The 16,503-nt window shown below is 46.4% G+C and overlaps 1 long non-coding RNA gene across 1 annotated transcript in view; it reads right to left on the bottom strand.

Moving 5' to 3' along the window:
• Nucleotides 1-5,381: 5,381 nt before the first annotated feature.
• The window catches only part of LOC148755599 (uncharacterized), a 56,670-nt gene continuing 45,548 nt past the window's right edge, over nt 5,382-16,503 (bottom strand). The window contains exons 4-5 of the long non-coding RNA XR_016018597.1: nt 6,383-6,579; nt 5,382-5,886 (exon numbers count right to left, since the gene is read on the bottom strand). This is a non-coding gene — a long non-coding RNA (uncharacterized LOC148755599). The remainder of the gene's footprint in view (nt 5,887-6,382; nt 6,580-16,503) is intronic.

The raw sequence follows: 16,503 nt of genomic DNA, 5'->3' as shown, positions 1-16,503 counted from the left end.
CCTCCCCTCCCCTCCCCCTCCCCTCCCCTCCCCTCCCCTCCCCCTCCCCTCCCCACCCCTCCCCCTCCCCTCCCCACCCCTCCCCCTCCCCCTCCCCCTCCCCCTCCCTCTCCCCCTCCCTCTCCCTCTCCCCCGTCTCTCTCTCTCTCCCTTGCTTTTATCCTTTCTTTCACCAGCCCCCATTTCCTTACTAATGGGGATTTAAGTTGTCTCCATTTTGTTCCCTATGTAAACATCCGTACACCGCAATAAACATCACAGTGGGGGGGGGCCTCACTGTGTGCACACGGGAGCACTTCTCTAGGATTGATGCCCACACCTAGAAATGCTGGGGTGAAGGGTTTGCCATGCCAGGTGTCATCTCAGGCCCCAAGAGGCTGGGGAAGGTCAGGCTTGTGGGTCCCAGGTGGTAGTTTGCTGCAGGTGGCATTTGACAAGATCTGCCCTTTACCTACCTACTAATGCTCTGTTTGAGGCCTTGTTCTTGGACGGCTCCTGGGGGCGCTGCCAACTCTGTGGCATAAGTTTGTTTTCATAAAAGGAGATTTCCTGGCTGTATAGCTGTTGGACAGAATGCTGCCCTTAAGCCTTTTAGCTCCTTCCCTGGAATTTTCTCCTGGAGCTACTGGGAGGAGCTTCCAGTTGCCTTTGGGATTATGGGGTTGGAAACAGCTTCGGGCTGCTTTCTGTCCTCTTGGGGCCTGCCTTGGGTACAGTGGGAGAAAGGGAGTCCACTTTGCAGAAAGAGGTGGAGACAAGCAGATACGATTGCTGAGTATAGAAGAGAGTCCTTGATGCATGGAGACCCTGGCTCTTCCTCCTTCTGTCCCAAGAGCTCCCAAGCCTCTTCTCCATTCCTGGAGCCAACTATTCTCCTTCTAAATGCCTCCGCTTCTCACCTGGAGTCTGTCATTGCAGCCCAGAGTCCTGACGGATACTGGGAGTGGGCTCATGAGGTCATGAGGACTTTGGATGCACAGGAAGTGGGTTCCCTCTGGCCCGACCAGCTTCCTGACTCCAGGGTCTCCTCCTGTGGCATGCCCTTCAATATGCCTGCTTTGTCTTCTAAAGCACAGGTCTGGCTTTGTCCCACCCTTGCTTACCCCTCTGTAGTTGGCCCTTGCTCTTAGGGTCAAGGTCATACTCCTCAGCCTGGTATGCAGTGTCCTGGGAGGGCTGGCTCCTGAGTGCCTCTTTTCTCACTCCTCACGCCTGCAAACCTTATACTCTGGCTGGAACAAACTTCCGTCAGTTCAGTGGTGGCCATTCTCTCCTCCAAGCCGACACATTCTGTATCCTCACCCTGGACACCTTTCTCTCTCGTGTCTACCTCACCCCCACTGCCAATTTCTGGATGACTTGTCTTTCAGGCTTGAAATCAAATGCCCCTTCCTCCAGGAAGCCCCCCTGCCCCCCTCCTCTGTGCTCAGCATCATCCAGTGCTGTGATGATCTGGACCCTCTAGTAGGCAGGATCTCCGTGAAGGCAAGCGTTGTGTCCACCCTACACGTCCCTGCACCCCTGGCTCTTGGCACAGGGCTCAGTAAGTACCCCTGTTGTTAGTCAGTGAATGAGTCCGGTCCACAGGCACATAGCAAGGCAAAACACTGCCGCTATGGAAATAAGACAGACCTGGGACCAACACTTGACACCAAACTAAATATATCATGCAGGTCACTTTCTTTTCAGTACAAATGTGAACGTTATTACTCACTTCTTTTGGGGGAAAAGATGAGTGAGATGGTGTTTGGCAAATGCATTACGCAAATATTAATTTTTGAAGTAATACTGATTTAGTCAGACTCAATGTGCACAAATTGTTCTGACAAATCTGGTAGTGTTTCTTTAGGATGAAAATGCGACCATCTCAGATATAGGGCAGGGGGAAACAGAAATACGTATTTAATGAAATGCTACAATGTGCCAAGTTCATGTCAGGCAGATCCAAATATTGATTTTCTACGTAAAGAACTTCACAACTTTCGTCAGGTTTATTATTTATCTTAGAAAGTTTGTAAAAAAATTTTTTTCCTATTGTCCATGGCACCTTTATCTCTGTATATTGATTTTGAATCCAGCAAATGTGTTAAACTCTTTTATTATCTGTGGGCTCTTGCAGGTTTTCTAAAGAGGCAAACACAGCATATGCAAATAATGACAGTTTTCCCGCTTCCTTTCAATCTGTATACCTTTTATTTCTTTTTTCTTGTAAAGTGCTCTAGAAAAGACCGCCCAGGTTGAATAGTAATGGTGTTGGCAGCAATCCTTGTCTTGTTCCTGATCTTAAAGGGAAAGCTTTCAACGTTTTACCACAAAATACGTTTGCTGTAGGCTTGCGTTTTTATTTTTTTATTTTTTGGTGGAATCTTTTATTCCTTTCATGCCTACTTTGCTAAGAGTTTTATCATGAATGGATGTCAACTTTCATCAAATGCTTTTTCTGCAACTATTGAGTTGATCACATGCTTTTAAAAGATATCCTAATGTGATGGAATCGCATTAATTCATATGGTAATACTAAGCTCACATCATATTTCCTAGGAAAAACCAAACTTGGTCATAATATATTATCTAGTTTATTTGTTGCTGAAATTTTCATGCTAATTTTTTTTTTTAACTTTTCCCATTACATTTTTGAGTGTCTTTAACACTTAATTTTTGGTCTGACTTTGGAATCAAGGTTTTATTCGTCTCATAAATGGAAGTATTAGTGTAAAACTGGAATACTCTCTGTTAAATGTTTGCGAGAACTCACTTATAAAACCACATGGGTAAAGTGTTTTATTTGTGGGACGATTTCTACTATCACTTTAATTTCTTTAATAGTTACAAAATTATGGAGATTTTATAAATTTCTTTTTGGGTCAGTTTAGGTAGGTATATTTTTCTAGAAATATATTCAATTAACCTAAAATTTCAAATTTATTAGCATAAAGTTATTCATGCAATTTCCTATGTATTATACCTCTGCCACTTCTGTATCCATTTCCCTATTCCATTGTTTATATAAATCGTCTGTGCTCTCACTCTCTATTTCTGTCCAAATTTGCCAGAGTCTTCTCTGTTTTTAATTTTTTTCAGAGAGCAAACTTTTGGCTTTGTTGATCCTATTATACGTAGGATTTAACCTCTCTGTGCCTCAGTTTCTTCATGTGATTCTGGGAGATACAGACATGTAGGCAAACATACCTGGAGAATTCAGGAGGCCAGAGGTCGGGTGGAGGTTGGCTATGGCTGCCTACCAGGGCAGGGATGCATGAGGGTACAGGAAAGGGCAGCTTGTGATCCTAGGTGGTGAACAGAGGGGAGGGGAATTTTCTGTGCACCAGGTCGCTGTGCACTGAATGTTTGTGCCCCCTCCCCCCAATTCAGGTGTTGAAACCTAATGCTCAGTGTGATGGTATTAGGAGGTGGGGGCCTTTGGAAAGTGATGAAGTTAGAAGAGTGGAAACCTCATGAACTGGATTAGTGTCCTTTTAAAAGATACCCCAGAGAGCTCCTTCACCCCTTCCACCATGTGAGGACACAGCGAGAAGACGGCTGTTCATGAGTCAGGAAGAGAGCTCCCACCAGACACCAAATCTGCCTGCATCTTTTTTTTTTTTTTTTTTAATTTTATTTTATTAAATTTATTGGGGTGACAATTGCTAGTAAAATTACATAGATTTCAGGTGTACAATTCTGTATTACATCATCTATAAATCCCATTGTGTGTTCATCACCCAGAGTCAGTTCTCCTTCCATCACCATATATTCGATCTCCCTTACCCTCATCTCCCACCCCCCACCCCCCATCTGCCTGCATCTTGACCTTGGACTTCCCAGCCTCCAGAACTGTGAGAAGTCAACTTCTGTTGTTTCTAAGCCACCCAGTCTATGGTATTTTTTTGTATAGCAGCCCCAGTGGACTAAGACACACATGGAGCCACAGATGTTCACTGAGCCTCTAATAATTTTATTGGGGGCTCTCTTGGGAGAAGAGGATGCCAGCATTGGGGAGGACTGAACAAGGAGCACCTTTGGGGTTGGGAGGGGGCACAAAAGGTTGGCCAGAGGGAGCATACCCTTTGTCAGGGAACTGTGTGGTTCCAATAAACACATCTACTGGTGCCACAGGAAAGAGCTGGCATGCATATACCCACCGTGACCAGGACCTCCACAGCTAGGGGAGGACCAGAAACAGCACCAGCCTAATAAAAAATGGCTCTCTCTTTCCTTAAGGGATTTCCTTCCTCTGCCAGGGCCGTGGAGAGGAAGGGGGTGGGGATGAGCAGACCAGGCACCCCACCTCCCCCACCAGCTAGGGTCCCTGCTCCCGGGTGAGACCTGAGCTGAAGAGAGAGAACCCTATCAGAACTTTTAATGCTGACAAGTGGGCAGACCTTAAACCCAAACGCTGCTGTTGCAGTTGGTGGTGAGTGCAAGGCTAACACAACTCCTGTGATGTCCTTTAGGGCAAATAGAGGCTCAGACGGAGCCTGTTTAAATGTAGGGCTAGGGGAAGAGATTGTTTCCTATTTCCTATCTCTGAGCTTCTGTTTCTTCTTTCATTATCTGCCAGATCCCCCGTCCCAGCCAACCCCATGCCCTAGATGCTGTACTTAGACAAGTGTGCTGGGAACAGGCCTTAGCTACATCCCAGGAGAGCTGGAATCCAGCCCACCTCTCACTACCTTGTTGTGTGTCCTTGGGCAGGTATATCTCCCTCTCAGGGCCTTGGTTTCCCTATCTGTCCAGTGAGGGGATTATATTCAGTGCTCTCCCCAGCATCCCCTCCCCCCTAGCTCTTTGATTCTCTGATTCTCAACTGCCCATCTCAGCAGACGAACACTGCCCCTGTGGCACCACCTCACTTCAGGAAGAGGCCACTGCAGGGGCAGTGGCATTGAAAGCCTGGGCACATCGCAGTTCGTGGTTAATTATTCTGGCTTCTGTTTACTGCCTCCCTAATTCCCCAAGCAGACATCTCCATTACCAGAAGTAATTTACTTGGCACCAGCTGCCACTGTGAAAAGTAGAAGCTCTGAGACATGCCCCCACTCTGGCCCCCACAACCTGGAAGGAGGTGAAGAGTGTCTCAGAACTTTGGGGCTCTCAGGTCTGGCCCTTCCAAGCCGCAGCACACCCCAACCTTTTCCAGGGCTCCGCAGACTGTCTCTTAAAGGTTAGAGCATTACCTCAGCAGCGTGATGACCTGGGCTGGTCCAGCTCTGCCCCTCACTTCCTGTGTGACCTCAGGCAGGGAGTGCACATTCCCCAGGCACATCAGAGCTCAACCTTCAGCGCCCATTGCTCACGCCACACAGGCCTCCAGACACCGCAGCGAATGCAATCCACTTCGCCCCTCTTCCCCCCCCCCCCCCCCCAGAGTAGGTGCAGCCTTAAGCTTTCTGGTTTTGCAAAGAGATGGAACTTGGAGGCAAAGTCCCGGGCCACCTCAGAACGGGGGTGCTCTCTGGAGCAGGCACTCGACAAGTGCTCATTTCTGAGTAGCCTGCCTGTGGGTGAGGCTGTGGGACCAGCGTGGCTTCTCTCTCTGCAGGTTCCCTGGGAATTTTCCTTGGCAGGCTGGGACAGCACTTGTCCCTGGGTTGGGGTTTCCCCGCTGCCATTGTCCTCTGGGCCTGGTCCCCGGTGGGTCCTGCTGCTGCCTGGGCCCTGGATAGAACCCGGGTCCGGGGAGATGGAGCCTCGGCCAGCCCAGCACGAGCCCAGAAGAGGCCTCTGATTCATGAACCGCTGGATTTGGGTGGATTTAGCAACTGGGTTTCCAATTGATTTGCAGGGGGAGGCGGCAGGGAACCATAAGCCCCTACAGCAGCTGGCAGCCTTGCTGCGGATCTGCAGCAGGCAGTGGGCAGGAAGTTGTTGGCGTGACCTGGGACCCTGAGCGAGAAAGATGGTGAGGGTGAGAAAAACCCATCTGTGTGTGGGCTTTTCCTGGGCCCTTGAAGATGTAGCTTCTTCTTCCGATGCACATGCGCAGCTCTGCGCGTGCCTTGGGGAGGGGACGGAGAGAATGTGGGCTCTCCCTCCCCTCCCAGCTCATGGAGGAGGCTCTGGCTTTGCAAAGAATTGAAGTCTGCAAGGTTACTGGCAGGCAAAGTTCAGAACTTGGGCGACTTCCAGAAACCTGGGGGCTGGGGGTTGGCTGCGCTGGCTGCCCTCCCTACAGGCCCCAACTGGGTCCCTGTCCCTGCCGCCCCCTCCTCTCTGCCGGGCCCGTTGGTCCCACTGCAGACTCAGAACAAGGAAGGGAGGAGAGAACCTCCTTCACTGTGGGTTTGGGAACTGGGATCCCTGGGAGTGAATTCTATGGGATTCTTCCACTTACCGGCCATGGGACCTTGGGTCAGTCCTATGTGTATCTCAGTTTCCTCACCTGTGAAACAGGAGATGAGACTTCCTTCCCAGGACAGCTGCGGGATGAGATGAGATGTAAAGGGAGCAGCACAGTGCTTGGCACCTGGTGGGTGGGAGGTGGGCCCCGGCACGAGGCATCCGAGATAAAGAGCTGACTCCATTGTCTGTGTGATCCTGGCCACATGCCTGAGTGTCTCCGAGCCTCAGTTGGCTCATCTGTAAAACGAGGAGGATGAGAGAGATCTCAGACATGACTGAGGTGCTTCTACAGGTCAGGCAGTATTCTGCATGCTTTACCACAGTCTATAAGGTAGATATCATTATTAGCCCCATTTTACAGATGAGGAAACTAAGGCTCAAACAGGAGACATAACTCACTCAAGGTCAACTAAGAAGTGGTAGAGGCAGGATTTGAACAAGGGATTCTGGCTCCAGAGCTCACATTCTTGTCTGCTTCTTGGGGTTCTGAGGATTCTATAAAAGGGTGTGAATGGACTCTGCACACTTTAAAATGCTGTAGAAATGCCAGATGAGGTCACCTTCTATGGGAGAGAGAATTTGAACCTAATAGTTGTGGCTGTGCTCTGTAAACTGTTAAGTGTGGTGATAACCATGACCAGCATTTCTTGAGCACCATCTAAGTTCCAGGCATTGTGATAACACTTTATATTCAGCTTTTTATCCAATCTGCTGTGAGGTGTAAGTCATGACCCTTATATCACAGATGAGGAAGCTGAGGCTGAGTTGGTAACAGCTTGGCCAAGATCATGCAGCAAACCAGATGTGAACCCTAATCTCTGACTCTAAAGCCCAAATTCTCACTTGTGAGAAAGTGCCTCTACCTACATTATTACTAAATATTAGCACACAGTTCAGGACATTCTGCTGAGACCACCTGCCATTTAGGGAGAAGATGGGCTGAGATCAGAGGTGGGTGACTGGGACCTAGAGTAATCAGGGGAGACTTCCTGGGAGAGGGGTTCTCCATTGAGAGTGAAGAGGTGGGCAGGACTAACTGGTCTCTGGTCCAGAGAAGGTGTTGGGGAGACCGAGACAGACAGTGCATAGGGCAGGGCCAGGCTGAGAGTCCAGCCCAGGGCTCACTTTGGGATGCAGGTGGGACTTCGGGGAATCACTTATGTGGTTAGAAAATGCTCAGACCCCACCACAGGCTCTGATATCCCCCGAGTGTCATTCGTGATCACATTAGCTGGTTTCTGTCTCTGTTAAAAGGTTGCATCATGTTTCCTCATAATTCAACGTCATTGTTTTATCAATTTGGTGTCTCTGACCCTCTAATCAGGGGGTGAGTTGTGGCTTTTCTCCTCTGCACTTACACGGTTCGATTGACTTGTTCTTCCTCATTATTCAGCTAGTAATTCTTTTCATGAGCTTCTATCGATTTCCATATAGAAATATTTCTTGATGCCCTTTTAAACAAGAATCCTTTTTTACGTGTCCTTGTATCAGAGTTAGAGCACTTTTACTTTGTACTTACTTTCTTGTAGAAACAACATCAGTACCTCACTGGGGATGACCTTGTACCCTCCTCCTGGTCACGCTTGCTTTATCTCTCCAGACTGTGTTTTTTGCATTTTAGCACGCCATGCAATTTACTGTTGCTAGCAGGACCTGATGTATCAGGTCAAAGGAACTCAGGTAAACCGGTGTTTATGGGAGGTTTTATGTTTATCTGGCGAGGAGTTAGGCTGTGTTTATGTTTGCTATAGTTGTGCTTTCAGAGGCTAAAATTTCCTCCTGTGTCCTTGTTTTTGTCACCCCTGTTGTCTTGGGTTTTCCTAGAGACTCCTCAAATAGGGCCTGAGGCAACAGTTCTTTTAGCTGTACTCCTGTTATTCCTGGCAGCCCTATGGAAAGGGTGGTGAGGTGTGGGGGATGGGTAAGGTGGGGGGGATGGGGGATACAGTCCTATGATTAGGTCTCAGCCTGTCAGTGAGTCTGAGTTGGGTATTTCTCTTCCCCCAGGTAGTTAGACTCTGGTAAAAGAGTTTCCCTTGAAACAGGCCTTGTTGAGGAGAACAGAGCTCTCTGGGCATATTTCAAAGTGGTTATTTTCCCTTCCCCTGCTAGAAGCAGGACGGAATTTTTCTCCTGTCTTCACATTGAGAACCTGGTGGGGCTTCAGGAGGTAAAACTTACAAAAGTGTGAGGGTCCCCCTAAGACTTGGCCACCTGGAGTTTTTAAACTCTCAAGCTAGTCTGCATTGAGCTCCCAGCAAATCATCACTTACAGTTTATAGTGTCCCTACAGATAGATGCTGGCTCAGTCATGGGCTTTGGTTCCTGGTAGGCTGGGATCCTAGGGCTCTGCTTGTCTCTCCAGTTTTGGGGGCACCAGTTTGTCTGTGGCCTCAATTCTCTGATGGATCTAAGAAGACGATTGTTGGTTTTCAGTTTATTCAGCTATTTTGTTTTCTTATTGTGAGAATGGGAGCGATAACTTACAAGCTCTTTACAGTGATTTTCAGCTTACAGATTTTGCGTGTGTTTTGTTAAGTGCATAGGCTACATATTTTATTTCCTTTGGAGATTGTAAACGTCACTGTGTGTTAAACTTCAGTTTCCACATGTTCATTGTTAGTTTATAGAAATACCGTTAACTTTTGTGTGTTAATCTTGTTAACCTAAAAGTAAAATGTCAGAACGAGAGGCAACGAGTGTTTATTCGAGATCAAAGAATCGCAGTTCTGGAAGCCCAGATTCAGGAAGATCAGTCTCCATAGGTTTCCCTCCTCCCCTGTAGGACAGGGGCTTAGAGGTTTTTTTTTGTTTTTTTTTTTAATTGGGGTGACAATTGTTAATAAAATTACATAGATTTCAGGTGTACAATTCTGTATTACATCATCTATAAATCCCATTGTCTGTTCACCACCCAGAGTCAGTTCTCCTTCCATCACCGTATATTTGATCCCCTTTACCCTCATCTCCCACCCCCCACCCCCCTTACCCTCTGGTAACCACTAAACTATTGTCTTGAGAGTGTAATGCTGAGCGAAATAAGTCAGACAGAAAAAGCAGAGAACCACGTGATTTCACTGATATGTGGTATATAAACCAAAAACAACAAAAGAACAAGACAAACAAATGAGAAACAGAAACTCATAGACACAGGCTTAGAGTTTTTTATGGGACAAAGAGGGAAAGAAGATGAGGTAAATCATATTAAAGAAGACTTCACTGGTGCTAGATGAAGTAAGGTTAGATTTGTACTTCATGGATTGGCTTGAGATTCACGCATCAGGCAAAAACGCTGGACTTGTACTTTATTGATTGGTTAGTGATTCCATCATCAGCAAAGTCCAATTTCCTCAGTCCTTACAAACAATATTCTTGTTCTTACTGACTTTTTGGAATGTTGGAAATTTTGTTCGGTTCAGAAGGTAAAGAAAAACAAGACACTCAGGGCAGTTCCTTTGAAATGGCTATTCAACGCTATTTTAATATGGCTCCACTCATGTCATCTTTCACAGTCGTTTATCCTGTGACTTTGCTGAACTCATTAATTAGCCCTAGGAAGTTGTTTGTTTGTTTGTTTTTGTAGATTTCTTGTGATTTCCTATGAAGAGAATCATACCATTTCCAAACAGAGACAGTTTTATTTCAAATCTGCATGCCCTTTTTTTCTTTTTCTTGCTTATTGCAGTAGCTATATCACCCAGTAATAGTGATATGAGTAGTGAGAGTGGCCATGCTAACTTGTTCCTGATCTTAGGGACCAAGCATTCGGTCTTTCACAATTAAGTATGATGTTAACTGTGGGATTTTGTAGTTGCTCTTTATCAAGTTCAGGAAGTTCCCTTCTAGTTCTCTTTTTCTAAGAGTTTTTGCCATGAATGGGTATGAAATAACGCCAAGTTTTTTCTCTGTGTCAGTTGGTATAATCATGTGGTTGTTTTTTTTTCAGCCTGCAAATATTTTGAATTATGTTGATAGAATTTTGAATGTTGAATCAGCTTGTAAACCTGTAATAAATTCCACTTGGTCATGGTGTTTAGTTCTTTTTATACATTGTTAGATATATTTTTTTGAGGATTTTGGGTTCATGAGAGATATTGACCTGTCCTTTTTCTTTCTTCCTACTCTTTGGTAACAAGCGAATACTGGTTTTCATATATTGCATTGGAAAAGGTTCTCTCCTCTTCTATTTTCTAGAAGAGACTGTGTATAATTGGTGTTAATTCTTCTTTCAAATTTGTAAAATTCTTTAAGGACACCATCTAAGCCTGGAAATTTCTTTCTGGGAAGTTTTTAAATTAGCTCAGTTTCATTAATGGTTTTAGGGCTATTCTGATTACTTGTTTCATCTTGGTTGAGTTTGGTAATTTGGGGTTTTCAAGAAATTGATCCATTTCTTCTAAGTTGTCAAATTTATGAGGGTAAAGTTGTTAGTAATATTTCCTTAAATTGTTTTAATGGCTGCAGGATTTGTAGTGATATCCTCTGATTCATTCCTGGAATTGGCATATTGTCTCTTCTCTCTTTTTATTTTTGTCAGTCTTGTTAGAGGTTTATCAATTTTATTGAGTTTTTTGAAGAGTAGTTTTTCTGTTTCATTGATTTTTCTCTGTTGTTTTCTTATTTTCAATTTCATCAATTTTTTCTCTCATTTTTATAATTCCCTTCCTTATGCGTGTTTTGGGTTTATTTTGCTGATTTTTTTCCTGGTTTCTTGAGGTAAGAGCTTAGATGCTTGATTTGAGACTTTTCCTCGTTTCTAATATAAGCATTTAATGCTATAAACTTCCCTCTCAGCACTGACTTAGCTGCATCCTATGTATTTTACTATATTGTGTTTTTGTTTTCATTTATTCTCTGTATTTTTTAAAATTACCTTCAAAACTTCCTCTGTGGCCCATGGATTATTAAGAGGTATGTTGCTTAATTTCTATATGTTTAGAGTTTTTCCTGTTGTCTCTCTATTATTGATTTCTAATTGATTCAATTATTTCAGTTTTTAAAAATGTATTCAGTTTTGATTTATGGCCCATATGGTCACGATATGGTCTATCTTGGTGAATGTTCGTGGGTTTTCTGATGTTGTCCGGTGGTGTGTTCTACACAGGTCAGTTAGATTCTGCTGTCGGTTGTACTATTTAGATCTTCTATAGCTCTGCTCTATAATATTATTTCATTGTCTGTAACTTTTATTTCTTTGCTGAGATTTTCTATTGTTTCATTTGTTTCAAGAGAATTTATAATGGATTTTTGAAACATTTTAAGAAGGCTGCTTTAATATCCTGGTCAAGTGATTCCAACATGTGATTACTTTGGCGCCTGGCATCATTTGAACGTCGTTGCTCTTTTACATTGTAATTGTCTTAGTTCTTGGTATGATGGACAACTTTTTATTGTAGCTTGAACATGTTGTTTACTCTTTTAGGGGAGTCTAGGCCCCATTTAAATCTTTGATTTTAGCAGCTAATCACTCTGTTGGGTTTAGCACAGGGGTTCTTGGCCTATTGTTGGGGTTGTGGTCCCAGTGGCAGCTTAGTTATCGGAGCTTTTGTGGTGCTGTTTTGATCTGCTTGGTTTATCTGAGGCTGCCATGGGTCCCAGTCCCTTTTGCGGCTACCTGAGGGGGTGTCATGGGCTTCCCTGGGCATGCTATGGGAGACTGTGCTATGGTGGATTCTCCCACTGGTGCTTTGGCTGCCCTGGGGTCTCTGGTAGGGGAGTTTAGTCTTGGGCCCATGGGCACAGAGTGTCCTGAACCGATACGCTGTAACTGGGTCCCTTTTTCTGATTCCATTCACCTATTCCCATCCTAAGAATGTTTTAACACGGCTTACAAAAATAAAGCATTACACTTCCAGCTATTTCAAATACGTCAGTGATGTTTTCAACAGCCCCCTTGCTCCATTTCTGAGAATGTATCAGCATGTACTAACCCCCATGGCTCAGGAAGGACCGAGAGCGGGGGTGTCACATTGCTTGGCAATAAGAAGCAGGGAGTGCATATGGTAACATGAGAATGTGTCTAGTTGGCTGTCTTAAGCTGTCTGGCTATGCAAGTGTCAATATGATGGGTTTAATTACTTCATTAATTTAACCTCTCTCTACCTCTGTTAAGGGCTTTGGAGTTTAAACTTAGATGGAAAGCCCCACTCAGCCACTCAATAGTTGCTGGGATCGTCATAAACCTTCGCATCTCTGGGTCTCAGTTTCCCCATTTATGCAACAGGAGTGATGAAAGTCTCCACCTCCCAGCTTTGCTAACATGATGCAGATATAAACTGCTGAGCGCAGCCAGGGGTCCCTGATTGAACCCGCTCAGTAACCGTCCGTAATTATCGTCATGATCTGGCGAGTTTGGGATAATGGGGACATCTGACTTAATAGTGATAATGAGATAATAATGGTGTTTCTATTAGTACCAACAATGTGGTGTTTAGAAAACAGGACTTGATCAGACCAGCCTGGATCTGAATCTTGATTCCAGCATTTACTCACTGGGTGGGACATGGGCAAGCTGCTTAACTTCTCAAGCTTCTATTTTCTTATCTGTAAAATGGGGACAGCGATAATACCTTATGAATAGACGAGTCATGCAAAGGACTCAGAATGCAGCAAGTGCTCAATAAATGTTGGCTCTCAGTTTGCAGAGATCTTTGTGTTCTCTTCATGGTTTATCCCTTTATCCACAGTGCCTAGAACAGAGCTTGACACAGATAAGTGATCTGGCCCAGCCCCAGCCAGGCTTCCTGCTCTTCTGGGTTGTGTCTGCTTCATGACTGTGTCTCCAGAGCTGCCTTCGAGCCTCACTCCTGCTCTGGGCAGCTGAGGAACTTCACTGACGGTGCCAGGGGTTACAAGTGTGTCTGAGCCGCCTCCTGCTGTGCGCTGTTCTTGAGGCACTGGTTTCTCTCTCTCTCTCTCTCTCTCTCTCTCTCTCTCTCTCTCTCTCTCTCTCTCTCTCTCTCACACACACACACACACACACACACACAGAAACACATGCACATTAGACATTAGAGTAACAGTGGTCCTTCCTGAGATCCTCACATCTCCAAGATTTTTTGGCCTTGAGGGTGGGCAGAATCAGAGGTCAGGAAGCTGGAGGGTCCCCTTCCACCAAGGTCCTTTCTCTTTGCTGCCTGAGACTCTTAGTGTCCTTTTTTCTAGAAAATGAAATATGCTGTCCTGGGGGCACCAGGCACCTGCTCCTTCCCCCTCCTCAGCCAATCACTCTGCAGTGAGAGTGGATTTCAGGGTCTTTCCTGGGTACAGTGTTGATGGGGGAGGGGACACAGGACACAAAAGCTGGGGTTCTGGGGGAGACCGAAGGTGCCCGAAGGAAGAGGAGAAGGTGCTAATATCCACCCATGTCCACCTGCCCTCAGCGTCTCATCCTGACTCCTGGGTACATTTGGTTCAGATTTATCAGTGAGCCCTAGGGGGGATGTATTAGTTGGCTAAGGTTGCCATAACAGCGTACCACAGACTGGGGGGCTTAAACAACGGACATTTATTTTCTCACAGTTCTGGAGGTTAGAAGTCCAAGATCAAGGTGCTGGCAGGGTCATTTCTCTTGAGGCCTTACCCCTGGGGTTGCAGATGGCCACCTCCTTTCCTCTGTGCGCACACCCCTGGGGTTTCTTCCTCTACTCATAAAGACGCCAGTCCTATTGGATTAGGACCCCACTCTTATGACCTCATTTAACCTTAATCACCTCCGTAAAGACCCCATCTCCAAATACAGTCACATTGGGGATTAGGGCTTCAACATATGCATTTGGGGGGGGACACAATTCAGCCTATAACAGAGGATCTCAAACCCCAGAGAATGTCTACAGGGTCCCCTGAGCCATGGGAAGGGTCCAGTGTGACCCTTTCTTGCTCTAACCTCTCTTCCCTTCCCCCATTACCCCTGAGAGCATCTGGTCCAGGCCTCTAACTTCACCCTTGAGAACAAGGCTCAGAGAGGGGCAGTGACCTGCCCCAGGTCGTACAGCAAGTAGGGAACAGCTGCAGGAGGACAGCGGAGCCTCCTGTGTCTGGCCTGGGACTTTTCCCAATGCCAGTGGTCAGGACTGTTAGGCTGGCAGACAGCTGGCACTGGGCCATGTGGCCCTGGGGACCTGGTGTCAGTGCTAAGAAAGCCTCAGTGCATAGTAGCTGCTTTTGTCTCAAGTCTGGCTTTTATTTTTCTCTTAGTGATTTCAATTTCAGAAGCTTTTATGTCTGTGTTTTTATTCTCTCGTCTTTCATTGTGCTTTCTCTCTGGGAAATCTAAGGCTTGCAGGCAGCTAACTATGACGTATACATTCAAATGAAATGCAATAAAATATAATTGAACATATTTCTTTCATGTCTGAGCAGTGGAATAATCTCCCTATCACATCCTATTTCCTCTTTGCTCCCTCTGCTTTTTCTCTGAGTATTTTCTTCCCCTCCCCAGAATCTCTGGGATTTGAATGGCCCTGTGGCCTCTGGTCATTGCAGGTACACAAATGAACCTGACTTTATAGCCCGAGCACCTGTGATCAATAGATGATATTCCCGGGGCTGCGGAGAGGGCACTGCCAGTATCCATGTGCACCTGGGAAGGCTGCCAGCCCCTGGTGGGGAGAGGAGAGGGGTATCTGCTGATGAGGAGCTTGGAGAGTGTCTGCGGGCAAGACTAGGGGGTCTCCTATTTGGAAAGGAAGGCCCTGCCTGGGCTGTACCTGAGTCACCGTGTTTCCCCGAAAATAAGACCTAACCAGAAAATAAGCCCTAGCATGATTTTTTCAGGATGACATCCCCTGAACATAAGCCTTCATGCATCTTTTGGAGCAAAAATGAATATAAGACCCGGTCTTATTTTCAGGGAGACACGGTAGTAGAGCAAAGACCACATGATGATTTGGGTGTCAGTCCCATCGCTGTCCCTGACCAGCTGTGTGCTGGGCATCTCACTTCTCTGAGTCCCTTTCCTCACTTAGCAAATAAGACTAATAAAAACATCTTTACAGGGTAGTATAAGAATGCTTACAGAGAGCAAATCGGGGTAATCACGACACCTATTCTCTGAGGGATTGGGACAAAGCCCTGATCAATGCCAGCCACGGTTAGTGTTATTCCTACTGTTGTTACCCTCACTCTTGGGGGAAGAATCTTCATCAGCAGCAGCGGCATGATGGCCATCGCCATCATCATCGTCACGGTTTTCATCATCATGATCGTATCACCTCATCATCATCACTGTTACCACAGTTAGCGGTGTGCCATCGCTGTCATCGCAATTGTCATCATCCTCGTCATCGTCGTTCCTTGTCATCGCCATTGCTGCCACCATCATCATGGTTGTCACCATCTCAGCCAACCTTCGTGAGCATCACGTTGGCCCTGCCTGTGATGCTGGTGTGATTATCATTCCTGGGTTACAGGTGGGGAAGGTGAGATACAGAGAGGGGAAAGGATGTGCCCAATGGCACAGAGCAAGGTCGTGAAGGAACTGGGATTTGAACTTGGGCTGTCTTGCTCAGAGCCGGTGCCTTCACCTCACCTAATGACATTATGGTGACAACCGTTCATTGGCTGCCTCCATGTGCCACGACACATCCACCCAGGATTGTCTCCAAAGCGCCTGCTCTCTTCCCATGCCTACATGGCCTCCTGGGGAACACTGCCAGCTGACGGTCTACTGTGTGCTCTCACATCTGTGTGCTCTCACATCTGTGTGCTCTCCCATCTGTGTGCTCTCCTATCTGTGGGCACTCACATCTGTGTGCTCTCCCATCTGTGTGCTCTCCCATCTGTGTGCTCTCCCATCTGTGTGCTCTCCCATCTGTGTGCTCTCCCATCTGTGTGCTCTCCCATCTGTGGGCACTCACATCTGTGTGCTCTCACATCTGTGTGCTCTCCCATCTGTGTGCTCTCCCATCTGTGTGCTCTCCCATCTGTGTGCTCTCCCATCTGTGTGCTCTCCCATCTGTGTGCTCTCCCATCTGTGTGCTCTCCCATCTGTGTGCTCTCCCATCTGTGTGCTCTCACATCTGTGTGCTCTCACATCTGTGTGCTCTCCCATCTGTGTGCTCTCCCATCTGTGTGCTCTCCCATCTGTGTGCTCTCACATCTGTGTGCTCTCCCATCTGTGTGCTCTCCCATCTGTGTGCTCTCCCATCTGTGTGCTCTCCC

The sequence above is a fragment of the Rhinolophus sinicus genome, chromosome 14 (genome assembly GCF_057876585.1).
Source record: "Rhinolophus sinicus isolate RSI-liver-muscle chromosome 14, RSI-T2T, whole genome shotgun sequence".
Classification (NCBI taxonomy): domain Eukaryota; kingdom Metazoa; phylum Chordata; class Mammalia; order Chiroptera; family Rhinolophidae; genus Rhinolophus; species Rhinolophus sinicus.
Note: the sequence above shows the minus strand (reverse complement) of the source record. Positions and strands in the feature narration are given on the sequence as shown.